The sequence below is a fragment of the Grammomys surdaster genome, unplaced genomic scaffold (genome assembly GCF_004785775.1).
Source record: "Grammomys surdaster isolate TR1022 unplaced genomic scaffold, NIH_TR_1.0 165, whole genome shotgun sequence".
NCBI classification, from domain to species: Eukaryota; Metazoa; Chordata; class Mammalia; order Rodentia; family Muridae; genus Grammomys; species Grammomys surdaster.
Genome location: NW_021604613.1, coordinates 440,001 through 467,849, shown reverse-complemented (window position 1 = coordinate 467,849; position 27,849 = coordinate 440,001). Strand labels below are relative to the sequence as shown.

The following is a 27,849-nucleotide window of genomic DNA, read 5'->3' as shown; positions in this document are numbered from 1 at the left end:
TAGAATAATTTTATAATATTCCAGAAAAAATCCTATTTAAGAGAAAAGGCTTTTGTGAGTCAAAGGGAGAAGTTTCATAGTAAACAAAATGTATTCTTTCATTCTGTAGCCAGTTAGACTTTTCAAGACGATAAATGATTCCTTGCCAATGGCTAACCGATGTATTCTTATCAGATTACTTATTTACATAAGGACATAAGAAAGAAAAAAGATCATGATGTATTTCTAATCAAAACATATTTAAGATATAAAGTGGTTTATTTAAACAAAAGTATTAAAGTACAAGCAACACCCAGATATTACTGGTATACAGCAGTAAGTACAAAGAGATAATTTTCATTACTACACTGTACAACCTTAGCTTTCTGTATCCACCAGCATTAGTGGCATAGGTATTATTGTCAGGATATTAATTTTTAGTAATTTTATTTGCTCTTTCATACATGGAAAAAATCTACTTTACTTAGAATCACTATTAGCATTGAACGTAATACTGGTTTATACAACATGCCTTGGGTTCAGTTCATTTGGAAACAAAAAAAAAAAACCCTTCATTTTTCTATTTTGAAAAGGTTTGCTGGGCTGATGAGATGGCTCAGTGGTTAAGAGCACTGACTGCACTTCCAGAGGTCATGAGTTCAAATCCCAGCAACCACATGGTGGCTCACAACCATCCGTAATGAGATTTGATGCCCTCTTCTGGTGTGTCTGAAGACAGCTACAGTGTACTTACATATAATTAATAAATAAAAATTTTAAAAAAATGAAAAGGTTTGCCATTTTCTAATCTCTTAAAACTCACACTCATTAAAAATGGGGGAAAATTACAGAAACACACTCAAACATTATCAATTTATAAATCATTTTACTGAATACAAAAAAAGATACATTTAAATGAATATAATACTTGAATTTCATGGTCAGATTTTTAGTTATAGTTAAGCATTGTTTAACAATTGAGATGTAACATCTCAAGGATATACATCATCTGTATAAAAAGTTCCCCAGTAAAAACCCTTACAGAGATTCCCAAATCTTAGAGGAAATCAAACAACTCTAGGTTATCCTACTTAAATTCCACATATTTGCATATCAAAGAACAAATGATAAGAAAAATACAGGATTATTCTTTCAGTTCCCTTTTTAAAAAATGAAAATTGAACCAACCTTGCTTCCCTGGGATCACGGTGAATGATCATTTTGATGTGTTCTTAGATTTGGTTTGTGAAAATTTTATTGAGTATTTTTACATCAGAAGAGAAATGGGTCTGAAATTCTCTTTCTTTGTTGGGTATTTGTATGGTTCAGGTATCAGAGTAACTGTGGCTTCATAGAATGAATTCATTAGTGTTCTTCCTGTTTCTATTATGGGATAGTTTGAGGAGTGTTGGTTTTAGCTCTTCTCTGAAGGTTTGGTAAAATTCTGCACTAAAGCCATCTGGCACTGGGCTTTTCTTGGTTGGGAAATTTTTAATGGCTTCTTTTTAAGTATTAGGTATTTGGTATTAGGTACTTAAGGTATTTGGGCCCGTTTAGTTTACATGATCTCAATTTAAATTTGGTACTTGGTATCTGTTTTCAAAATCATCCATTTCATCTAGATTTACCAGTTTTGTTGAGTATAGCCTGTTTCTGTTGTTATGTTCTTAGTTCTGATTTTGTTAATTTAGATACTGCCTCTGGGCCCTTTAGTTGTTTGGCTAGGAGTTTGTCTATCTAGTTGATTCTCTCAAAGAACCAGTTTTGGTTTTGTTGATTCTCTGTATTGTTCTCTTTGTTTCTATTTGGTTGATTTTAGCCCTGTGTTTGACTGTTTCCCGTTGTCTGCTCCTCTTTGGTGAATTTGCTTCTTTTTGTTCCAGAACTCTCAGGTGTGCTAGTTACTGTAAGACCTCTCCAGTTTCTTTACCTGGGCGCTTAGTGCTACAAATTTTCCTCTTAGCACTGCTTTCATTGTATCCCATAAGTTTGGGTATGATGTGTCAACTTTTCATTAAATTCCAGGAAATCTTTAATTTCCTTCTTTATTTCTTCTCTAGCCTTAGTTTCTATGCCTGATAAATGTCTTCAGCAAAGAGGATGGATATAAAATTACCTGAAACAAATCAGTAGACTTCCTTTATATAAATGATAAACAGGCTGAGAAAGAAAATAGGAAAACAACACCCTTCACAATAGTCACAAATAATATAAAATATCCTGGGGTATCGAAGAAAACCTCAGAAAATGAAGAGATCTCCCATGCTATTGGATTAGTAGGATTAATATAGTAAAAATAGCCATCCTACCAAAAGCAATGTACATATTCAACCCAATTCCCATTAATCTTGCAACACAATTCTTCAAAGATATGGAAAGAGCAATTCTCAACTTCTTATGGAAAACAAAAAACCCAGGATAGCGAAAACAATTCTGAAAAAGAAAAAAACTTATGGGAGAATCACTATCCCTGACCTCCAGTTGAAGTACAGAGAGCAATAGTGATAAAAGCTGCATGGTATTGGTACAGAGACAGACAGGTTGATCAATGTAATAGAATTGAAGACTCAGAAATAAACCTACACACTTGTGAACACTTGATCTTTGACAAGAAGCCAAAAATAAATAATGGAAAAAAGAAAGCATCTTCAATAAATAGTACTAGTCTAACTGGCAGTCAGTATGTAGAGAAATGGAAATAGATCCATATTTACCACCTTGCACAAAGCTCAAGTCCAAGTGGATCAAGAACCTCAACATAAAACCAGATACACTGAATCTAATAGAAGAGAAAGTAGAAAAGAGACTGGAACTCAATGGCGTGGAATGGGGGGTGGGGAGATTTCCTAAACAGAACTCCAATGGCTCAGGCTATAGAGGAAGAGTTGATAAATGGGACCTCATGAAACTGAAAAGCTTCTGTAAGGCAAAGGACATAGTCAATAGGACAAATTGGCAACCTACATATTCAATAGAGGGCTAATATCCAAAATATATAAAGAACTCAGGAAGCTAATCTCCAAAAATCCAAACAACCCAATCAAAAAATGGGTTATAGAACTTAAACAGAGAATTCACAACAGAGGAATCTTGAATGGCTGAGAAGCACTTAAAAAAAATGTTCAAATTTCTTAGTCATCAGGAAAATGCAAATCAAAATGACCCTGAGATTCTACCTCACAAAAATCGGAATGGCTTAGATCAAAAACTCAGGAGACAGCACATGTTGTCAAGAATGTAAAGAAAGAAAATCAAACCTCCATTGCTGGTGGAATTGCAAACTGGTACAAACACTGTGGAAATCAATCTGGAGGTTCCTCAGAACTTGGAAATAGTTCTACCTGAAGATCCAGCTATACCACTCTTGAGCATATACCCAAAAGATGCTCCACCATGCAACAGGGGCACATGTTCCACTATGTTCATAGCAACCTTATTTGTGATAGCCAGAAGCAGAAAACCACCCAGATGTCCTACAAAAAAGGGAAGGGATACAGAAAATGTGGTTCATTTACACAAAGGAATACTGTTTAGCTAGAATGAGGACATCATGAATTTTACAAACAAATGAATGGAACTAGAAAATATTATCCTTTATGAGGTAACTCAGACCCAATAGGACATGTATGATATGTGATGGATAATGATGGAAGGGGATATCTCAGCGGGCCCATGCCAAGGCATCTCTTCCCCATGAGGGACTAGTTACACAGGGGTATAGCAAAGAATAGAGTTTATACAGGACATGGGGAGGGGAGCCAGGAGGGTAGTAGAGGCAGAGAGAGAGAGAGAGAGAGAGGGAGAGAGCAAAGAAGTAGAGGCCGGCCATGACCACGTGGAGAGAGGGGGAAGGGAAGAGAGGAGGGGGAGAGGACACAGAGAGAAGCTGGAGACAAGAGAGCAAGAAAGTGAGGAGGGGGCAAGCAGCCCCTTTTATAGTGGGCAGGGCTGTTGCCAGGTAACTGTGGGGAGGAGCATACCTGACTGTTGCCAGATAAACTGGAGTTTAGACAGAATACTAACAATATGTACTCACTAATAAGTTATTAGCCAAAAAAAAAGTTCAGAATACCTAGGACACGATCAACAGAACTCAAGAAGATTAACAAGCTGAAGGACCTAAGTCCTTGCTTGATGCCTAGCAAGCAGATGACTGAGACAGATGCAGATACTTACACCCAGTCAATAGACTGAAGTCAGGAACCCCTGGGGTTGACTTAGGAAAGCTGGAAGAAGCTGAGAAGTGCGACCCTATAGGAAGACCAGCAGTCTCAACTAACCAGTACTCCTGAGATCCCTCAGACACTGAGCCATCAACCAAGCAGCATACACTAGCTGGTCTGAGGCCCCTGACACATATACAGCAGAGGTCTGGTCTCAATAAGAGAAGATGCACCAATCCCTTTAAAGACTTGAGGCCCCAAGGGAGTGGGGAGGCCTGACAGAAGGTGGGGACATCCTCTTTGAGGCAAGGGGAGGAGTAGGATGAGGAACTGCGTGAGAGTGGACCAGGATGAGGATAAGGAGTGAACTGTAAAAAAAAAAAAAAAAAAAAAAAAATTAAAAGATGCAAATTGCATGAATATTAGCTTTAGCTTAATATATGTTTTATAAGGCACAAAGAAATATAATTCTGCATGAGCCTCTATGAAGACATAATATCTTAGTCCTGGATTTGGGGTTATTCATATTTTGATATGTAAATGAGGACATTTTTAAGAGTCAGATAGTACTTTTTTATGAAAAACATTTTGTTTTTTTAAATCTGTGTCAACTACGTATAAATGGAGTTCAGACTTATATTTAAGACAATTTTAATCATACTTTAGAGTACATTATGACCTGGTCAGGAAAAATATTTTTTAGAAAATTATTGTAAATTCCTGAATGCTAGTTAACCTGAATTCTTTATCTGAGTAATTGTTCCATGTTCCCCTCCCACCAGGAACATTGGAGATGTTCCTGGAACAATTGGCAATGCTGATTTAAAGTATTTGAGAACTTCAGGAAACATTCTGAATTGTGCCAACTGGGTGATTTCTCCTAGCATCGAGCAGGCAGAACCCAGAGCTATTTCTAAATGTTTTACAATGCACTGAATGTCTCCCTAAACAACAAAGTGATACAACTACACTTATACCACCAAACCTGGTACAAAGTGTGAGTGATGCAGACAGAAAGCAGGAAGAACACAAAGGCTCAAGAGCAAAAAGAAAAGTCAGTTTTAGTAACAGAACTTTTTTTTTTTTTTTTTGGATTTTTCGAGACAGGGTTTCTCTGTGTAGCCCTGGCTGTCCTGGAACTCACTCTGTAGACCAGGCTGGCCTCAAACTCAGAAATCCGCCTGTCTCTGCCTCCCAAGTGCTGGGATTAAAGGCGTGCAACACCACTGCCTACCGGCTAGTAACAGAACTTAACAGTATCGAATATTTACTCCATGGTTGATCTGAAAACTGAATATGGGTATATCTGTAGTCATGATCGTGAAACCAAAAGAGTATAGGCAAAGTCTGTAAACACCTATCATAGAAAAAGATTCCCATTTTTTAGAAGCAATGTTTTTGGCTTAGTGACTTTAAAGAAGTAGGTGATGCCTTTGCAGGCAAGGTCCCTGTTCCTCACAAGGGCTGTAAAGAAATGTGAGAATAACTTAGTGGCACCACACTGGGAAGTCTTTGAAACTACTTGGGCGGATCTGAGACAATAATAAAATGTGACCTTTGGACCATATCAGCAAATCTATTTAATTACAAAGAATGTTGACCTCCTCCAACTCAGCTAGAAGAATGTGCATAGTGACCCCAATTACAAAAGTATTTTTGACAGACTGCACATTTAGAAATGGCTAGAATTTCGCACTAAAATGAAACATACTGAAGTAAAAGCAGTTTTTACTTCCAAGAGGCATGAGTGTGGAAAGGGCAAAAGTAAACACTCATTTTGTTTTGTTTTCTTACCTCCTGTCTCAGTCATTTTTATGATGGAGATGCATCAGTATGTATGACTTTTAGTTAGTTTTATTTTCTCATGTTCACTTATTATATAATAATAAATATAATACATTAATGTAATGTATAATATATTTAAATCACCCATGCATTGACATACATTTCCATACAGAAAATTAACAACAACAAAATAAGAGCAAACTAATACTTTGTGCACATCATTGCAAATACTTGGAATTTCATTCACACTTTTTTAGTTTGAATTTGCCGTGCGCATGTGGTGCATGCAAGGACAATCACTTCATAAATATGCATGTGAAGGGAGAAAGAAGGACACTGGGTATTTTTGTCTATTGCTCGCTGCCTTACTGCCATGAGAGTAGGGTCTTTAACTGAACTGGAAGCTCACCTTTCAGGATCGGAAATCTATCTCCACTTCCATTGTTTGGGTTACAGGCACATGCATCCCAGCTCAGTTTTTTTATGTGAGCGATTGGATTTGAAATCATTTCCATGTTTGCAGAACAAGGATTCTTACCCACTAAGCCATCTCGTCAATAAAAATTGGGATTTTCCTTCTGCTATGTTTCTGTAAATTAACGGATACCTTCAGAGTATTTAGGGCATTTTTAGGAATTTACAGGTTTTCTTGATGTTTGTGAAAGATTTCTACAACCATTGAAACAGTTTCCATACATGTTTCCAACTTGAGGGAATCAGTATGAGTTATAAATAATACAAAGCAATGATCAGTAAACAGTTAAAGATTTTGAATTTTCTCTATCTTGCTCTTTTGTAACTTGTACTTTTATGGATTGTGATTTATTTTCCCCATTTATTAATATATAATTCTATGGCACAAATATAAATTAGAAGAGAAACAATTATTTCGTCTAACCAAAACTGAAAAGTATAAAGTTTTCCCACTCATAGTGGCAATATACATTAAACAGCCAAGTGAAATTTTGGAAGACTATAAGAATTGGGTGCCAACTTCAAAATACTGAACAATGTAAAGTTGGGAATGATAAGATGGTGATCATAAAATCAATCCCCTTACAACATTGTAGTGCCATAGCAAAAACAGCATTTCTCTTTTTTAAAATTTTTTATTGGATATTTTATTTACATTTCAGATGTTATCCTCTTACCCCATTCCCCACCCCCGCCCAGGAACCCCCTATCCTATTCCCTCTCCTCCTGCTTCTATGAGGATGTGCCCCCACCTACCCCCTCCCATTCCCACTTCCCCAACCTTGAATTCCTCCACACTCAGTGTCTAGCCTTCATGGGACCCAGGATCTCCTCTTTCACCTATGCCTGACAGGGCCATCCTCCCCTACATATACAGCTGGAGCCATGGGTCCCTCCCTAAGTGATCCCAGGCTGGTGGTTTAGACCCTGGGAGCTCTGGTTGGTTGGTATTGTTGCTCTCCTCATGGAACAGCAAACCCTTTCAGCTCCTTCAGTCTTCTCTCTAATTTCTACATTGGGAACATCATGATCAGTTCAATGGTTAGCTGTGAGCATCTGCCTCTGAATATGTCAGACTCGGGCAGACCTCTAAGGAGACAGCTATTATTCAGCTAACATGATTCATTCATTGTACATATGCCATAAGGCAAAAACATTAAAATAACATACTAATAAATATATTACATATACTGTTGAAATACTGGTATTAGACATCAAACAATATAATTAGCACAACCATGTACTAATTTATATTCCAATTAATTCATTTAAAAATGTTATAAATATACACATCTTTAAAAATCATGTTATGTAGCTAAGTCAGATAGTCATACCATATTATTAGAAATGATGAATAAAATCAGTGTTCTCTGCCACCTCTCAAGGAGTTATTCATTAAAATGACACAACAAATAAATCAAAATATCATTTACTCCTCATTTCTTGTACTTTATTAACAAGTGGTGCTTTTCAGGCCACAAGTATTCAACAGGTGGCACCTGAACATGTAAATATACATTGTAAATAAATGATTTAAAACATACAAGAGTATGTCATGTCATCGTTCTAACAATGACATGCAAATGAAGTAATAGTAAATTATGCTTTAAAAGAGCCTCAGATGTGAATAGTATTTCATTTATAGCAGTATTTTTGAAAAAACACTGTCTCTGCAACCCTCGCTGGGGATGAATAGGCTAGTAATGGGTGATTAGTACTCTGCTGAGATTCAATAGGCAGCTAAAGGTAGATGGCAGAAGACAGTGATGTAGCCACTTAGGAGAGCTCCCATGCTTCTGTAGGCAAACTCTCACCCATGTATATGTAAACAACTACAATGAAGCTCAGTAGGTAACAAAGAAAGAAGAAGGAGAAGGAGGAGGAGGAGAAAGAGGAGGAAGAGGAAGAGGAAGAAGAGGAGGAGGAAGAGGAAGAGGAGGAGGAGGGAGGGGGAGGGAGGGAGGGGGAAAGGAAAGAAGGAAGGAAGGAGGAAGAAGGAAGGGAGGGTTTCTTTCAACTAGGAGAGAATTACTTCTATTTCAGTCTTAGGCTAGATTTATGTCTGCACATATGTACAAATTTAAGTAATCAAAAAACCAAAACAAGCAATGAAAACGCTGTCATGTACACATATGGAATAAGAGAAGACAGTACTCTAGCTAATTCCTTTCTGCATGGTCAGTAGATCATAGTGTGGGTTGACTTAGTTTCCATTAATGTTTCTAAAATAACTGACTTGGTCAAATACTAACACTAAATAACCAACTGGTTAAGCAATTTTATATGAATGAGTGGGTTACCCCTGCCCAAGTACTTGTCTGGCGTTTGTATCTCCTTAGAAGCCCTCCTAATTATACTTTAGCATAATTATTTTAAAAGAGACATGCTTTAACAAACAGTATATCTTAAATTTCTAGGTTCTTCGTTTACTCATCTTTTTTTTTTTTAAATTACTATCATGCCAGACAGTATTGTTTTGAGTCCTTCGAAGTAAACCACACATTAAATTGCTTTGCTTCTTTTATTTTCGTGTGCAAGACATACAAGCAATAAAAAAATTAAATGCTGCAGTGGATCAGGTGATGAGATGAAATTAAGAAAATTTAAACAGGATAAGACTACTGAGAAAAGTAAAGCAAGTTAGAGGTAGGCCATCCTGAGAAAGAGATGTTAAAGGGAAGACTAGAGAGAAAAAAGATAGTTGGGGTGAGCATCCATGGCAACATGTGAACAATACACCATGTAAGCGGAAAAGTACCAAGAAAGTCTAGATAATTACTTTTTTTCTATATTAAATGGAGCCACAGGAAAGATTTGTGCAGAGAAGTAACTCAGGACATATTTACACACACATATTTACAAGCACACACACATACACACAAGCACACACACACATATGAACATACATACACACAGACAGAGGAGAGTTCAACATTTTAATATTAAATTTTAATATTAAAATCTACCAATTAGCAAACAAAAACCTAGTTGGTAAAAAAATCACAGAAGTACAAGAATTCATCTTGACTGCTTCTTCCATTGTGTTTGGATGTATTCACAGGGATTGATCTTATGACTTTTAAGAAATGAGTAGAATCCTAGGGTGAGTAGGGTATTATTTTGGGAGTTGTATTAGTCAGAGTTCTCTGGATACAAAAACTTATGGAACAAATCTCTCCTGCTTGCTTTCTCTGTGTGTGTGTCTCTCTCTGTATGTCTTTGTCGCTGTCATTCTCTGTCTCTGTCTCTGTCTCTGTCTGTCTCTCTCTGTGTGTGTGTGTGTGTGTGTGTGTGAGAGAGAGAGAGAGAGAGAGAGAGAGAGAGAGAGAATCTGTCTGTCTGTCTGTCTCCTAATTGACAGCAGCACCTAAGGCTCAGAAATCTCTTCAGAAGAGACGGAGAAATTATCGTAAAAGCCAGAAGATCAAGACACTTGCTGTGAGATTTTTATCTCCTAGGAAAGTCAGACTCTACAGCCCTCAATTCTCACCACATGACTACCTAAACAGAAAGTGAACAAGGATAACACCAATAGACATGCTAATGTGGATGGGGAAAGCTAACTAGTCCTCAACTCAAATAAAGAACAATGGACAATTACTTAGAACAACTAAGCAATGCTGAAAACTGGAGAAATAGTCGTCTCTGGGGAAGAACACACACACACATACCCACTGTGGGTGTGGTTATATGGGAGGGTTTGGAGGGAGGAAAATGAAGAAATAATGTGATTGATTTTTATTATAATCCCCAAAAGTAAATAATTATTAAAAAGAAACCATAAAAAATAAGTAGGATTTCTGTGTACGTGAGGAGTGCATTTTAAATTTGAAAATTAAATTTTATCATGTACATGCTTTCTTCTTCTTTCAATTGTTACTATATAGAAAAAGACTATCTGTGCTATGCCTTTATCCTTTCTGCATCTGTTTGTCACAACTAACTTATGTCCTGCTTGATTCATAGCCTCTACCTGCCTCTTTCCTACTTCCACAAAACTATAAGGTCATATAGTCCAGTGAAATTTAGTTCACAGAATGTCCCACATTTGACTCAATCATGTTTGCTACAGAGAATTGCTGTTTGTTTTATGAAAAAGTACTTGTAACCATTATTAAATTTTAGTTCAAAGTCAAGGAATTACTATTTTTTTTTTCTGAATTCAGGGTTTAGCTCAGAGTCTTCCTAGGGGCTTCTTCTTCAGAGTAACTCCTATGGCAAACCTATGAAGTAAGTTATATTGTCTCCTTTCTTTACTAAAATGATTTGAAGAACAGAAAGTTTGGATAAGCTATCTAGTGTTTTACAACCATGACATTTACTTTACTCATTTTACATGTGCCAGAGAGATATGTGACATTCATATCATATCATTATATTCAGTTTATACTTGAAGAAGAAGGTTCAAGTATGTCTGTCTTAGCAAAATCAGCACCCACAAGATTCTTTACATAGTTGGTAATGAAGCCTAGCAAGAAAGCACAAAGAAACACCTGGCCCAGGGCTGGGATAGTTATAAGTCAGTAAGTTTTTAATAACTTACTGAAAGTGTTCTGTAACACCACACACATGACACACTTCCTTTCATACTTTCTTGCATTCTATAGATTGTAGAGGGGGTCCAAAGCATGCAACTGAGTCAATGCATTTCTGTTTGTGAGCTTCTGCTTTCTTGATGTGCATGATTCCTTTCATACTTTAACCAGGGTGGGGTTCTTTGAAAAATATTACAGTAGCAGGGGTGGGAGCAGCTGGGAATGCTGATACAGGATTGTAATTTCAGTACTCAGGGTGCTGAAGCAGGATGTGTGCTATGTTCAAGGACAACACACACCATATACTGAGTCCCAAGGCAGACTGAGTGACAAGCTGAAACCTTCCCTTAATCAATTAATTAATCAGTCACCTCACAAGTTAATCTAAATAAACATGTTATGAATTGATACAGGTCAAAATCTGGTGTTTATGTAAGATTTTCATTTTAAAACAAATGAAACAAAGTGAAGTCCTTTCTCAAGACATTTCTGTGTTAATGTTTTTCCTGTAAAGATTTACAAAACTAAAGGCAAATTTTCTTTAGTCTTTGATGGAAATAACATGTTTTAAATACCAAACCTAAAAATCAGATTTTATCTACAAGGCCTAATCTTTTTTAATGCATGTGCAGATGTCAAGAAAAGAGAGATGCAGCCTGTTCCCATAACCCCAGCCCAGCACACATGAATGCTAACGCATGCAACAAAAAGATGGTGTCCCGAGGTCCAGATTTCCAGCTTCTAATAAACAGAAACAAATATTAGATTAATAGCCAAACACTGCTTGAACTAAATGAGCTAGAGACCAATCAGAGGCCTTGGCTACCAAAGTGACCTCAGTTTATAGTGTTCTCCCCTTTCCTCAAGGCTCAGTCAGTTGTTTACTGATTGAAAATCACAATAGTTCATACAAATAAAATAGCCAAATAATATGTGCTTTCCTGATACTCATTTTCTGTTTAGATGGCATGCATCAGCTACTTTCGTCCTCCTGAACTGAAGAAAGAACAAAAAGGAAGAAAGGCTTATTATTGGCTCATGGTTTCAAATGATTTAGTCCATCATTGCAGGGAAGAAACAGGAGAGGAGCTCAGACATGACAGAGGAGTTGAGGCTTATTTACATGATTTGGATAAGGAAGCAGAAAGCATAGGCAGGAATCAGGAGTACCAGTAATCTTCAAAGGCCTGACCTGCTCACCTTCTTCTGAAAGCCAGACCCTACCTCAAAAGGCCTAGTAGCCTTCCAAATAAACTGTACAACAAATGTTCAAAACACAGCCTATGGGGGAGATTCAGTTCAAGATATAACCTGAAACAAACATAGTAAAGATGTCAGAGGCTATCTTTAGCATATTTGATGCCTAGGATGTAATTGTTTCAAATAACAAAGGCAGAGGACCAACTGCCTAAAAATGACAGGAGAAAATTCATGAGTATAAAAATACTGGGTGAGTGTTCCTACAGATCTCAAAAATTAATCCTAATTGAGATTTGTCAAGTTAAACACAAATGTGAATGTTTACATGATGTAGGAGTTTGGAAACATGAAGAGATTGGGTCTGTGGTAAGGATCCTGAAATCTTCATGAATTCCCTATGTTCCTGAGTTATGAACATGGGTACATATGGGAAGAGAACAGAACAGGTCTGGTGAATTGGACATCATGATTATAGTTGGCCCATAGGTTGTGACTTCTGTCTTAGTTAGGGTTTTATTGCAATGAAGAGAAACCAAAACCACTGAAATTTTTATAAAGAAAAACATCTCATTGTAGCTGGCTTACAATTCGAAGGTTCAGTTCATTATCAACGTGGCAGGAAGCATGGTGGCATGAAGGCAGACATAGTGCTGGAGAGATAGCTGAGAGTTCTGCATCCAGATGAGCAGGCAAGAGGAAGTGAACTGCGACAAGGTCCTTCAACAACAATGCCACACCTATTCCATAAAGGTCACACCTCTGATTAGTCCTACTCCCTATGAGCCTATGGGAGCCATGTTCTTTCAAATCAACACAGGCTGTGAGCACCTAATGAACTGTTTCTTGTACCTCCTGGAGTTAATAACAAGCCTTTCTTCCTTTACATTCTTTCAGGAGGAAAAAAGTAGCTGATGCATGTCTATGCTGATGAAAATATCTCTCTCCATTTCTTAGCTATTTTGATTTGGAAGTGTCTCTCAAATGTGTTAAAGGTTTAGCTGCGGTTACTGAGCTATTGAGAAGAGATTTGATTATGATGGATCTAGTCCACTCACAGCTAAATGGGCTATTAAGGACTGGGACTAATTGGAAGAAGTAGGTCATTGAGGGCATGTTCTCACAGGCTTGTTCGTTCTCTCTCCCCCTCCCCCCCCCCTCTCTCTCTCCTTCCTAGCTGCCATCAGAAGCTTTCTTCTGTCACGTCCATGTGCCAAGATGTACTGGCCTTGCCACAGGCCTAAAATTAATGCAGTTACTGAACCATGGTCTGAAACCTCTCAATTCATATCAACTGATAGTTATTCATTTTAAAAATAACAAGAACCCTTTTAAACCAGAAAACAAGGTCAGCAGAGTACATGTCTATTCTGTAATCATAGATGAAGGCCCCCAAAATATCCACTATGTCTAAAGAAAAAGATAATTCTGAGAATTTTAGCATGTTTGATTCTAGGCTCCCTGGATCATGGGAAGCTTCATTGCTTGCTTAGTTGCTTGGAGTGAGGCTCATGATCTCATGGGTGAAACATCTTAAACATATTTATTGCACTCTTATGCAAACCACTAAAATGAACACCTCATCACAGTACTGCAGAATATCCCAGCACATTAAATGTTTGCATTAGTAACCCCTCTGATGGTTTTTTCTTTTTCCTTTGGTATTCAGGTTATTAGCTGTATGTCTCTCCAACCTACATGTCTCTAGTGCCCATGCTAATAAGTTAGCCTTGAAATTGTTTCCATTACCACATCTGTTTACAGCAGGTTTCCAACATATCTATTACTGCCAGCCACAGTCTCACTCACTGTTTTCCCTACTCTGCACCACCCACACCTTCTTTCTTCTGCTCCTCATACTCCTTTATTCCCAACAAGCCTGCTCACTGTGACTCTTATCTCTTATTTGAGCCTGTTAGGTTATTTATAATTTCCTGCTTAAACTATTTGAGTAACTACTTCGTCTTGGAAGGACATTGATATAATAAAATATATTTTACTCTTATGCTTGCCAATTGTCAGTTTTAGGTGAACCCTACTACCTTTAGAGTAAGAGAACCAAAAGTCATGTTTTCTTACTTTGAGAAAGCATGTTATAAAAGCAATATACATGGTTCTAAGTAAGTAATAAAAAAAAAAAAAAGACAACAACCTAAGTCTAGAGAGGTGGATCAGCAGCTACAAAGTTCATACTGAATTTGCAAAGGCTCTGAGTTCTGTTCTCAGAAACCACATTATTGGGTGCCCACAATTGCTACACTCTATCTGATGGAATCTTCTGGCCATCATTGGTACTGGAGCACAAGTAACATGCACACAAAAACAAGAACCCAAACTCCTAAGTCAAGAAAAAAGTTAAATTACTAATGGTTGTAGATAGAAGAATGAAAAACTCAATTAAAGAAAAAGATTATTCAGAGCATATAAAATGGGCCAGTGAGAGGAGAGATGGAGCAGTGGGTAAACTTGTGTAAGCCTGATAAACTGAGTTTGATACCCAGATTGCCTATAAAGGTGAAGGGAGAGAACCAACTTGACAAAGTTGTACTCTGATCTATACAATCTATATGGATGATCTTGTGTGTGTGTGTGTGTGTGTGTGTATGTGTGTGTGCCCACAAACATACACATATTAATGTGAGAGACGTGGGGCAGTTGGGAGTGAAAAGACAACAGAAACTCCATTTATCTCCATTTAAGTACCAGCTTGATTTCAAAAGAGGTTGTGAGACACCAGCTTCAAGAATAGGCCATAAAATCCCACACCAGATCATAAAACCCTCCCAAAGAACAGTCTAGGTATAGCCACAAACGTGGGGAAATATCTTATCTCAGAATGGGCCATCTGCTCTGGGCATCCCCTATTTCATCCTATGGTTAAAGGTTCATGACATAGGAATACATACCACTCACCATCTGTGACCCTCTAACACCCACTAATAAAATTTTAGAATATCTAATTCTCCTACAGAGTTTCACCAGTTCCCCATAAGAAGGCCTGCGTGGCTTTGTCTGGTGTCACCTTTTCAAAAATGGTTGACCCCAGCATGCTGGTTATTTTTGCAGAATAAATGCTCTTTGTTTTGCATACTATCTGAGTCTGGGTCTTCCTTCAATGATTTTTTGGACCTTTACAGAAAAAGAGGAAATAATGTAAACACAGTACACATATATTAAATTTTTAAAAGTAAATTTTAAAATTGTAAGATTTCCTGTAAAAAAAAATTATTTTTTTTAAAAAAGGTAAGCAGGATAACAATAGGTACAATGAATTCTTTTGCAGTGTGGAGGAAGAAGCACTGGGCTCAAACGCCAATGAAAACTAGGAATTAGCAGGAAGGGGAGCAATGGAAGACAAACACCATGGAGCATCCCAGTAACGAGTTATGGAAACTGTGGCTAAGCTCTCTCACAGGAGTCTTGCTGGATGCAGAGTAATCAGACATCATCTTGGAGATGTGGCAGTAAGAAATACAGTTATATAATTCAATGCAATCAAACACTGAGACTGCTAAGCTGAGCCAGCAAGCTTCTTGCTGAATTTGGACAATGTAACAAAGAATCTCAGAAGTACCTGACAAGAGTCCAGTAAAGGGACTCTGTGTCATTTCTTTTTACATAAAACTTTAATATACACCTCTGTGAATGGATCTGTAACTCACAATTTCTTTTCATTTCATTCCTATAAGATTTGTGTTACATACTTATAAGTTAGTGCTAACATCAGAGAATTTTAAATTACTCAAACCAGAAGGTAAGATTGGTTTAATTTTTATATATATTCAATGTTATCAGTCCACAAAGGATACCATACCAACAATAAACAGTGGTATAATTTTGTGAATGGAATAGATTATGAATTTATATTTCAAATTAATTTATTCTTTATTGAATTACTTTGAGACAACTAAAATTATCCCTCACTTTGCTTACTCCTCCTTAACTTTTTCATCTCAAGTAACATTTGGTTAATCAAATGACTGACATATTTGCTATATTAAGGCTATAGTGGTATTAACTATGTTTTTATAGATGAATTGGACTCTGTAAAGTGTCTATAGAACACATGTATAATAAGCACTTAGAAACCATTTTCTTTGGAAAATACCAACTCCTCATGAAGGGGCAAAAGTAACTAGAAAAGAATAAGTCTGGCATATGTGCTTTCATGTGTTGTGGATCTCTCTTAGCTTTAGTCACCTGCTTACTTCTACACCAGGCAGGTTAAGAAATCAAGGAGTGTCTTATCTAGGGATCTAAGCTATCTCCTCCCCTTCAAGGCTGAAGACAAAGAGGCAGACAAAGCCCTAACCCTGAAATCACCACGGATTCCAGGAAAAGCAAAACCTCACACAGCCGACTCAGCTGAGTGCAATTATACATGAGAATGAAGCTACACCCTGAAGTAGAAATAAGCCAAAGGAACCAGACAGATCCTGTCCATAGGACCGCAATAAGGACCAGTTTGGAACACTATGTAGAACCTCCTAGCAGAAGTGAGACAGTAATCAAGACCACACCTTGGCCATGAATGCTTAATTATCCATAACACTTGCCTTCTTCCTCTACTTAAACTTAAAACTTAAGTCAGTACCTGGAGAGGAACTTGGGGTTACTGAACTTCTCTGTTTCCCTCAGTGTTGGCCACATTGATTAGGTCTCTCCCCTCTCTGCTTACCAATTCTTGTTTTTTGTCATACTGGAGTAGATGCCTGTTGGAGCAGCTGTGGCTTCTTCCTAAAACTCTTATGAGACAAGTATCTAATTTAACAATTAAATTATTATTTCTAGCATGGTTCTTTACAAAAATAAGATTTCACTTATTAACTATTAAAGTTTCAGTTTTAAGTAATCAGAAATTATATCAAACATAAAATAAACTGAAAATACACGTATTTAATAGGAAAAAGATACAGCCATTTGTTGATGCGTGTATTGTCTAAGGGGATTCAAAATGTAAGAAATGTAAGTAAAATACAGTCTCTGAAAGTCAGATGATTGAAGCTTCAATAACTTTAGTTGCTACATGAAAACACATAGGCTTGAACAGGGTAGGAGGCTCATACTGACAAGTCCTGGGAGGACAGAAGGAGGGATACACAGAAACAAAAGTGATCTTCTGAGGTCCACAAAGTATGTTACATAATGTCTCAGCATTGCCCTCAGAAAATTAGATGATGATTGAACAGGTGGAGCATCCTGGACACAGTTTCTTTTTCCCCAGTGATTAATCTTTCCAAGTTAATGAGAGTTCGTAATTGCCTTCCCACTAGGAAGACAGCTCCAGGTGAAGCCACTCCCTCAATTTCAGAAGAGAAAGAAGAGTGGTTCAGGAGGTCTGGGAGAGGAGGCTTTTGTGTTCCTTTAGTTCTAGGATGCCAGATTTCAGAGCCTGGGATACTGTTTTCTGAGTCCCAATTCCCCCATCCTTTGGATTTGAAGACAGGACAGATCTACAAACTGAGGACTATGTAAAGTTGTATTTTTTTTTCCTAAAATGTATATCGTTAAATACCATCTTCTTTCATACATTTAAAAAGTAAAATAACCCATTCATTTCAAGTATATCAAACATCAATAAAATTTTAAAAATTAAAGCAGATGCAGTTTCAAGCCAAGCAAAAAGAAGAAAAGGATCACAAATATGGCAATGGATTATACCATATGTTCTAATTATAGGAACATTTAGTAATACAGAAATATGTTATACTATATGCTGTCTTCAATTTTAATTCCAAAAATTCTTAACACATACTTAAATTTTTTATCAGTAATAAATGATGTACATAATTTAAACAAATATGTACTTTTAAATACATTAAAAAATATCCATATACAGAAAAACAATTTTCATAACTCCTAATTTTAAAATGTTTATTATTGGTATGAGTGTTTATGGCCATAAAGACAATTTAAGAAATGTTTAACACTCTCTACGTTAAACAGAAGTAAAAGGTCTCCATAAAAACAAATGCTAGCCAGACCATATTTTTTCCAAACACAATTCATGCTCTGACAAAGATCAATACTTATAATTTACATATTCCCAACTTAAATATAATGTTAAACATAAATGTTTAATAAAAAGAATAGCCTCCTCCAATTATATGTTTTCATATAGAGAAATAGAAAGAAAAAATGATAGATAGAATAATCATTTTTAAAAACTGATACAGTTAAAATCCTTAAGTCTTACATGTAATTAATGATCACCATCATAAACACAGAGATGGAGAGAAACCTTTCTATGGACTGCTAGACCATTCTCATGGCTTGGGGCTTCTAAACCTTCCCCAGGTTCATTAAGACAGGGGGACTTTGTGTAAGAGCCAGGTCCACACAATCTTTTCCTGAACTGCTTTCTCTCTTGTCCCTGCTCCCTCAGCATCCTATCCACTGTTCCTCAGAAAAATACCAAGTTCTATACCAAGGTCTATCTCTATCTTTCACTGTTATGCACACAACTACAAAAAGAGTATGTGGTTTTAAATAAATTAAATCACATCAGAGTCCATGTCTCTGTAGATTCATAGTTTAAACATATTTTCCAAAATGAGAAAGGGTGAAAGTTGCAAAGTTGCAATGTTATTGAAAAATCATTGAGTCAAACACAAACATTCACAATTTATTGTATCTCATCTAAAACAGTTCTTTAAAGCTTTTTTCACTATTCTAGGAATTTTTTTTCCAACTGATCATAAGTTTTTTAAGACTGCTTAATGTAAATAATTAAGTCTATGGCAAACCCATGTTATAAATGTAAGACCAGTTCTTCCTTTAAAATGACAAAAGATGATATTAACAGTATGAGATTCCTTACTCATTTATTATTAAAATTTTTAAATTTATACTTTCAGTCCCAGACACTCATTAAAAGGGAAACTATAACTCATACAAATTTGAAACAATAGCTACTCTTGCAATATAGTAATTCTACTTAAAAAATTTGAAGTATCAGTTTCCATCAGAGTTAGTGACTGTCATTTCAAATAAAATACGTTTACTTAAATTTGACTTTTCCATATTTCATTAAATTGTACTTTGAGAGAGTGCTCTACATAAAAACAACTTCTTGCTAATTATACTGAATTACTGTAGATAGCATAGTAATGGATAAATTACTTTGAAACCATTCCCATTATACAATTGTTCTTCATAATAAGCCAGACTTTCTCTGTAATTATGTGTGCTATCAGTAATAATCAACATTGATATTGAAAGATGTATTTATAATTTCTAGAGTGAACATCTTCGAAGGTGAGAAGGACATTCAGCCAGCAAACTAAACTCAGTTGGCTACAGCTCCTCAGATCAAAACTGAACTATATTACAAGCCTTAGCATGGATTTGACCCCTTTAAGCTCTTATTAATACTTGCAAGTCCATTTTAACTCATCTAGCTTTATGTCTCAATGAATGGACCCATTTATTGTTAAATTTTCATTTTAAAGTACACTACCTTTTTCATTATCTAAATAGCTTTGAAACAAATCCAGGAGCTAAAACTACACTTATCCTTTTGAATGTGAACTAACTACTGCAAATTTGCATATTTTCTACAAAAGACATATGTTCCATTTGCTTTGTTTAAATAGTCTAAAATGCTATATGAAGTAAACTATTACCTTCTCAAATACAAAGCAAATGAAAAGGGAAAGCTTGCCATCATTTAGTGAAATATTGGCTAATACATTTGAAAATATGAAGTAAAGAACAAATTCTTTTGTCTTTTTAATTTTTTGAGATAAGGTCTCATGTAGCCAGGTTAGTCTCAAACTTGTCGTGTAGCCAAGGGTAGACTTCAATTCATAATCTGTCTGCCTGTACCTCACAAATTCTAAGAACACAGGTGTATTTAACCACACTACACTAACCAAATTCTTAACAGTTCAGGCAGTGGACTGGTTAAGTTCTTAAATGACTTTTTGTTGCTGCAAAAAAACTAAACTGTCCAATATTGCTGATATTTTCCTTTCTCTTTCCATGTTACTGTTTACTGTTTTGTTATGTTTTGTTCTATTGAAAGAGGTTTTACTATATAGCTCAGGCTGGCCTCAATAGCTCAGGCTGGCCTGAAAAGCACCACACCTCTACAATACAGCCACAGTTCATGTCAATCTTAGTTTTGTTTGTTAGATCTAGTAAAACTTTATTACTATGTCTAAAATTTTTGGGTAATCGTGAACAAAGTTTCAGGAAACTTATCAGTTTTAACATCTTTCAACATTACTAAAATATATATAATATATAACATTACTAAAATATAATATATAGTATGTTGAGGCTTTGTCTTTTACTGTCTATTGTAATGTTAAGTGTGGGCTCCCAAAACCTGGAGTCTGCATGTAGCCTCCAAGTCAATTCTGATTGATGAATAAAGAACTCAACAGACAATTGTTGGGGAGAAGAAACATAGGTAGGGTTTAGAATTCCTGGGGAGGGGGAGCATAGGATAGAATGCGCAGGAGAAGAAAAGGGAGAGCTACCATGGGTTAGCTGAACCATAACAATGTGGCCCTAAGAGCAGCCCAGATGAAACATAGTAATTAATAAATTAGGTTAAAGGTAGGAAGATAGATTCTAACAGCATGAAGGGAAGGCATTGCCCAGATACTGTGCTGCCTAAGGCATATTTTAGTATATAAGAACGTGTATGTCTTTCATCCCAGAACATAAATGGTCTAATAAGGGTAAAAACCCAACTTTTACTGTTCATTACTACAGTGGTATACTGAATTTGTACACAATTATTATTTCATAATACCTTATAAATTTATCAGTGGTACCTGCCCTCTAAAAATGAAATTGCCTTCTTACAATTGGCAACTTCATTTCTGCCCATTTCTAAGTTGAAGAGGTTACCAGGTCATCTTCTGAGAAAATGAGAAAATAATAATTTATAAAGTGAACTCTACTTTCCTAACATTCAAGAATATATATACATATATATATCATAATTAGAAATGCACACACAAGGGAAAGCATAGGCACCTAAGAAATGGAAGCTTTGGTATCGAGTCTAAACCCCTTTTGTCAGAAGGCATGAGATGATACATACACAGGTATGTTTATGTAATGTTATCACCCAATGAAAAGATAAAAAAGAAAGACCAGTATTGCTATACCCATGTGTTTTCTTAGGTGAACACTAGAAATTAAATCTAAGGTTTCTCAAGCTCTTAAACTCTTAAGCTTTTTTTTTTTTATCTTTGAAAATACAGAACACTGGAGATCCAGTTGCCACCCCAGCCCATCACTTATTCATATTATGTGAGACAAAGCAGTCTTTTTTGTTTTTTTTTTGGTTTTTGGTTTTTCTTTGTTTTTTGTTTGTTTGTTTTGTTTTGTTGTTTTTTGTTTGTTTTTTGAGACAGGGTTTCTCTTTATAGCCCGGGCTGTCCTGGAACTCACTCTGTAGACCAGGCTGGCCTCGAACTCAGAGATCCGCCTGCCTCTGCCTCCCAAGTGCTAGGATTAAAGGCATGCACCACCACTGCCCGGCTCGAAGCAGTCTTTGTAAATTATTCTAAGCATAAAATATTGGGCCTTTAAAAACAATTTCAAAATTTCCACAAACATACCACTTCAATAAAAACAGATAATCGGCATTTATTTTCCTATACAATATGTGAGCCAATTAACTGTGTTCTTATTTCAAAATCAAAAAGCATGGATGGCTAGCATCACAAGAGTGGATAAAACCATTTTCTAAGCATAAAACAAACACAAAATTAGCGAATAGCACAAAGAAAGTAGAGAGGCTTACGTAGGAAGAATGTTCAGTTATTCTCTTTAAAAATAAAGGCATGATTCAATATAATATCTCTGCTGTTTGGAAGGAGAGCAACTGATATGTTAAAAATTTATATCATTTTTCTTCCTCCAATTTGAATGCATTTAGTTCCCCATAGGAACAACATAAGCTTCCTGATCTATAACTGCATTAATGCAAACACTTTTAGATCCACCAGCCTTTCACACATTTAGGGACCAGGGCTCACAGAGTCCATGCAACTGGTTTCTGAAACTACCGTGAATTCATTATTATGTTCAAAGTAATAACATTTTCTATCCTTTAGAGGTTTTAGAAGACAACACACAATATTGCAACCAGAATCACAAACAAATCAGTCTGCTAGTAAATTTTACATAAAAAAGACATCGTTTCCATTCTACAGAAAGGAAAAAAGATTTTAAAAGACAAAAACAAATCAGACATTTTATATTAACATTAACTTAATATATCCTTAAATATTTACTTGGTCGTTAAACCAAAAGTATGGATATTCTGACTACTATATCAACAATTTAGACTACTTTAGTCTATATATACTTGCTTTTGATATATCCATTATTTGTGATAAGGTGAAATCTTTTTTTTTTTTTTTTTGGTTTTTCGAGACTTCGAGACAGGGTTTCTCTGTGTAGCCCTGGCTGTCCTGGAACTTACTCTGTAGACCAGGCTAGCCTCAAACTCTCGAACTCAGAAATCTGCCTGCCTCTGCCTCCCAAGTGCTGGGATTAAAGGCATGCGCCGCCGCCACCACCACCCGGTGATAAGGTAAAATCTTATAACAAAGACTATTATTAAACATTTTACAGAGCTTTTGTCTTTAAAACATTTATCATGCTTACTTTGTTTTCTTTCTCAAATTGTCCTATTTTCCTGAATAATACAAGGAATCTAAAAAACAGGTAATATGTTTCACTGTTGACATATTAACTATTAGCTAAACTAAAAATTAAATATTTCACAAGTATCACGTTATCACCAACTAATAAGTTCACAAGTTATAGATGTTCAAACAAACTGTGCCTTCCCCTGGCCTTGAGCAGGCCTGAGAGACCTTGTTTACCACAACAGACCAAGTGACAAGGATCTAGGTGGTGTTACCCACCTTGGCTGCAGGGAACTTGAAAGAAGAACTGCCCCTGGGCTTGCCTTGAGACATCTCTGGTCATGACCCGTGACCAAGAACAGCTTATCCCACCCATCTCTCCCGCTGAAACTAGAAGGGTTCGGGCGGGGGTCTTTCTCTTTAAATTGAGAAGCTGAACATTAGAGCATAGATGAGAGAACTTTGTCTTGGCTTCATCTCTTTTTGCCCTCCGTCATCTTTTCGTTCTCAGCCCCCTTTCTGGTGAACCCAGTTGATTAGTGGCCGCTGGTGGCTACAACCAACAATAAATGAATTAACACACACAGATGAACAAAGCTGAGTTAGGTGCTAAAATCTTGACAGAGAACCAAGACTCATATTCATCACATAACAAATACTAAATGAGTCAACCCATCAGTGGCTCCAAAATCTAGCATAGAATCCATATGGAAATTGTTGTGGATATCACTAGTTAGTTTCTGCATTACAAATGTATTTTAGTCTCTCAAATGTTGCTTCTAAGGAAGGCAGGCTAACACAGAGGCTCATGCCTGGAATTTCCGAACTCAAAAGACGGAATGAGGCTGGTAGATTGCCTATTGTTCCAGTGTATACCAGCTTTGGGTACATACATAGTGAGTTACCAAGTATTCTGGGATACAGAATGAGACACTATCTCAAAAGCACCAAAAATTAAAATATACAAATTGATAAACAATTAAATAAACACAATTTTGCAAACGTGTTTATTAACATTTCATAAAGAAAAATATAAGCTATGCTTTAATATTAACTGGTTTTGAATATAAAGATAAATAAAAACCAATGAGTCATTCTCTTCTGCTTAACAAAATAACTCAGCCTTTAACATAACATAATCTCACTCAACATCCTCAGCAATGAAAATCTGAAAACCAAGCTGGCCCTAGACATTGCATATTTCTAGGCCTGAGATATTGCACACTTCTAGGCCTGAGTCATTTCACACTCCTCCACCTCAGACATTGCACACTCCTAGGCCTGAGATACTATGCACTCCTAGGCCAGAGACACTGCATACTACTTACTAGCCCTGGCTCCTGACTTGCAACTCTCAAACTTATCACCTTGATAAGAGTCACTCTCATGCCTCATTCAAGGTTTTTTTCTTATTTTCTTTTTTCCAACAGATTAAGTTGTTCAAAGTGCTAAGACTAAACGGCATGAGGAATCTAGACACAAATACATCTACAGCATAATCCATATACCTAAAGCTCAGGGAAAATTGCGTTAGAAGAGTCAGAAAGATTGTAAGAACCAGAGGACAAAAATAACTACTGCTAGATAGGGAACTCAGACATGATAGAAAAACCTCATTCATGAAATCTCAACAACATAGTCACCTAACACGATCAACATAATGACAATATTAGCTGATATGACAATGTGAATCTTTCAGAAGATCCCATCTCTCCATGAAGAGCTATAGTTAATCAGTGGCTTTGAGAGATGAAGGAACAGTTTCCTCCAGGGACTGGATGGCTGACAGGTTACTTTATCCCAAGTGTCCATCCTAAACATACCAGTAACAGTAAATGAAAGCAGTAAGGTTTTTGTTTTGTTTTGTTTTTTTTAATTTGAGGTGTGTGTTTATTTGAAGAGATTAATTTGAGAAGTTGTGGGAAAAGGACAGGAGGTCTTAAATCAGAGAGGAAGAAGTAGAAATATCAGTGCAGTAGTACTTTGGTATGAAATCTCAAAAACATTAAATGTAAAATATAAAAATTTATGATTAAATTATAGCTATGAATAAAAGGTACAAAAATAAGTTTACAGAACTATTATTGTGTATGTATAACAAATATAAACATCTCAATTTTATTCTCATAAACTCAGTGAGAAAATTCATGACCTTTGAAAAAGCTTTTCACATCATCTCCTTAGTGACCTTGGAATTATGTAAAGAAAAATTTCTTTATTTTGCAAATGGAAAAACTAAAGTCGCAGTGAAGAAAGACACTTTGCACCAAGTGATTCATAAAGTCAATCTCAAAGAGAAGAGTGACATTTACAACTTCAAACTCCAACATTCAGAAGGAACATAAACTACACTTGTTTTTTTACCATTTACCGCCCATGCCCACCTCATTCACCTCACTGAAGAATAAAATGAAGGACAGATGAAACAGAAGCAAAGAGAATACAGAAAAAAGTCTGAATTGCAGATAAGGCTGAGAGTGTCTGGCTTGCCTGGAATTGAGAAAGAGGCAGTGAGTTTTCACCTTGATTTGTCCTTCTTCAGGTAAAAGAGGAAGGTTTGTTTATTATAGGGTCACTTCTGTAATACAAGAAATACTAGACGAATTTTCCCCTTTACTTCTATGATCCCAAATCCAAGCTATTTGAAAATAATTGAATTAATCAATTTAGGTGGAAAACCATCTGCTCCGCGCTGGTTTTCGTTCTTACTGGCCATTAAAACAAAGAAGAAAGGTCAAGGCTGATGGACTCAAGCTGCATTTAACAAAGTGCATCTGGAGGAGACCTAGTAACAGTGTAAGCACATGCAAAGTGTTGCTATTTCAGAGCAAAGGTCACACTTCCCTCTAGGCCTTCTTAACTCTCCTTGATACTCAACTGCATTCTATGCTTAGTTAATTGTTTTTGTTTTATTTTTTTCCAAAAAGACATTTAAGTTTTCGTTTCAAAAGAAACCCCTTATTTAAGCCCCAATACCACCACCCAGCCCTTCAAATTATGCCCTGCAACTTCCCCAGTCTCTTTCAGGCCTGGCTACTGAGCACAGTCTAGTTTGGCTGCCTGCCAGATTCTTCTATTCTTTTCTTGTCAGTCTTTTAAAAACTTGAAAAAAGGGCTCCTGGACAGCTCAAGGAGAGAGTTTAGTTATGCAATGGAGTAGTACCTTAGCCTCACCGTTCTTTCTAGAAAAACTTACAGATACCAGCCTCCAAACTTTCCCAATCGGTGGGTTTTCTAGCAATTTCTAGCTATTTGTTTATGAGGGAGAAGGAAGGAAAGGCTGGCAGAGCAAGCAGTAGATTTGCAAATCTGAAAAAAAATTCAATTCCTTTCAGGATTTCCCACCTCTCATCGGTTACTCTGTTTTCTAATTCGTGCTCTTTTACCACCTGTTCAGCCATATGGACTACATAAAATCATCAGTATCCTGGCCTCTGCAAGTCCTAGAATTAATAGAGTAGCTAGCATTGAAATAGTCTAGAAAGTTTTCATTCTTAAATGTTGGTGCAGCATTTTTAAAAGCAGGCACAATACAAAGTTATTATAGCTTCCTAACTGATATTATGTTGTCAAAGTGACCTACTGAAATAAGGCGCCTAAATGTCTATTTGCAAACAAAGAAAAGCTCCATCAAGAAAAATTAAGACACGGTGTGTGTGTGTGTGTGTGTGTGTGTGTGTGTGTGTGTGTCTGGGTGGGCTGTGGGGATGGGGGGTTCCTTGACTGAAACACTTGGGAGTTTCCCCCAATAGCAGCTGTATCTTCCCCACTCTACCTTGGCACGCTATTTCTAGCTGCAGCGTCCAGCTTCCTGTTCAAGTCCTATTCTACATTGTAAACACATTCCAAGAAAACTAGATGGCCCTGAGTTCCCTCCTGCAAACAGGGAAATCAGCCCAGCAGCCCCAGTATAGAGAGCCAGCTGGGCTGTCTACTCTGCCACCACGGGGAGGTGGACCAGAGCAAACAAGCTTGGCAAACCGAGTCCCACTAACGTAACGCCCGCAGAAGCGGGGATCTGACCGGCCTAGCCAAAGGGCAGCCGCCTGGACACCGCCCGAGAGTGGGGGCCCTACCCACGTAGTGCTTTAAAGTATCTGCGGCCCAGTCACAAGCTCCTTGACGCCTCCTCGCCGGCTGCCCACATTTTTACAGCCACCCAAACAAAGCGAGACCAGGCTGGAGGAAGTTGGCTCTCAGGTCTCCTCGGTGACCCAGCGATGCCTCCTCTTGCCTGATCCACGCACCCGCAGCGAGATGGTACAGTGTCCTCCACCGCTCGCTCCCGACGCCTGCGCGCCCCCGCCGCACCCAAGCGAAGTTCCTCCTTGGGTCGAGGGGAGGATGCCGCGGGAAGGCGCAGGGCTGGCGTCCCTGGGCGCCCCCATTTTCCTCCCTCACTGACCCCGCCTGCAGCAACAGGTCCCAGCCTCTTTCCCAGCCCGCCGACTCCCTGCGCCTTCGGGGTCCGGATCTGCGCAACCTGTAGGCAGCCGCGCGCCCTCCTCACCCTCCCGCTAACCGCGCTTTCCTCTCGGGGTCTGCGCCTGGTACCGTGCCACCTGGTTGTAGCTGGCCGGGCCAGGGACACTCCCGCTTCCTACCCTGGCTTGTAGAGGGATGTGGTCGCTGGACTGGGGCAGTCACAGGAGCTCCGGGAACCGTAGCCCACGATCGCGTGTTTGTGGCCCACAGGGAAACTTTGTGCAGGTTCCAAAGGCACTGGGCTCCAGACCCCAGGGCTGTTCCTCTCTCTCCTTCTCCCAATCCACTGAAGCCCAAACTGGTGCTGGCGACGGCCGGGGCTGGGTCGGGACTCCCAGTTGCTAGGGCTGGGATCGCGGGGCTCCCCCTCTCGGCCAGAAAAAAACTCTGGCTCCGTATGAGCACTTTGACAGCCTCCTAGGGAAGCTGGTGGGGTTTTCTGCAGTAATGCAGATCTGTCCTGCTTTTAAAGGCAGACCTGGAGAAGTTAGGGAGTGCAGAGAGAAAGAAACCGGTTGCCAGGAGAAGCTGTCCATTTTTCTTTCCGACAGAGCTAAAACATAGGCCCGGCTCCACTCCCACAGCTCCACTTTTCCTTTTAAACGTCTTCCC

The 27,849-nt window shown here is 37.6% G+C and overlaps 1 protein-coding gene across 2 annotated transcripts in view; it reads right to left on the bottom strand.

The window, feature by feature from the left end:
• Positions 1–27,559, bottom strand: part of Gulp1 (GULP PTB domain containing engulfment adaptor 1) — a 254,929-nt gene extending 227,370 nt beyond the window's left edge. Inside the window, exon 1 of one of the 2 annotated variants that reach the window (XM_028765828.1) lies at positions 27,357–27,559. The gene's annotated coding sequence lies outside the window, so the exon portion shown is untranslated. The remainder of the gene's footprint in view (positions 1–27,356) is intronic. The other variant, XM_028765827.1, reaches the window with a different exon arrangement.
• Between the last annotated feature and the right edge of the window lie 290 nt (positions 27,560–27,849).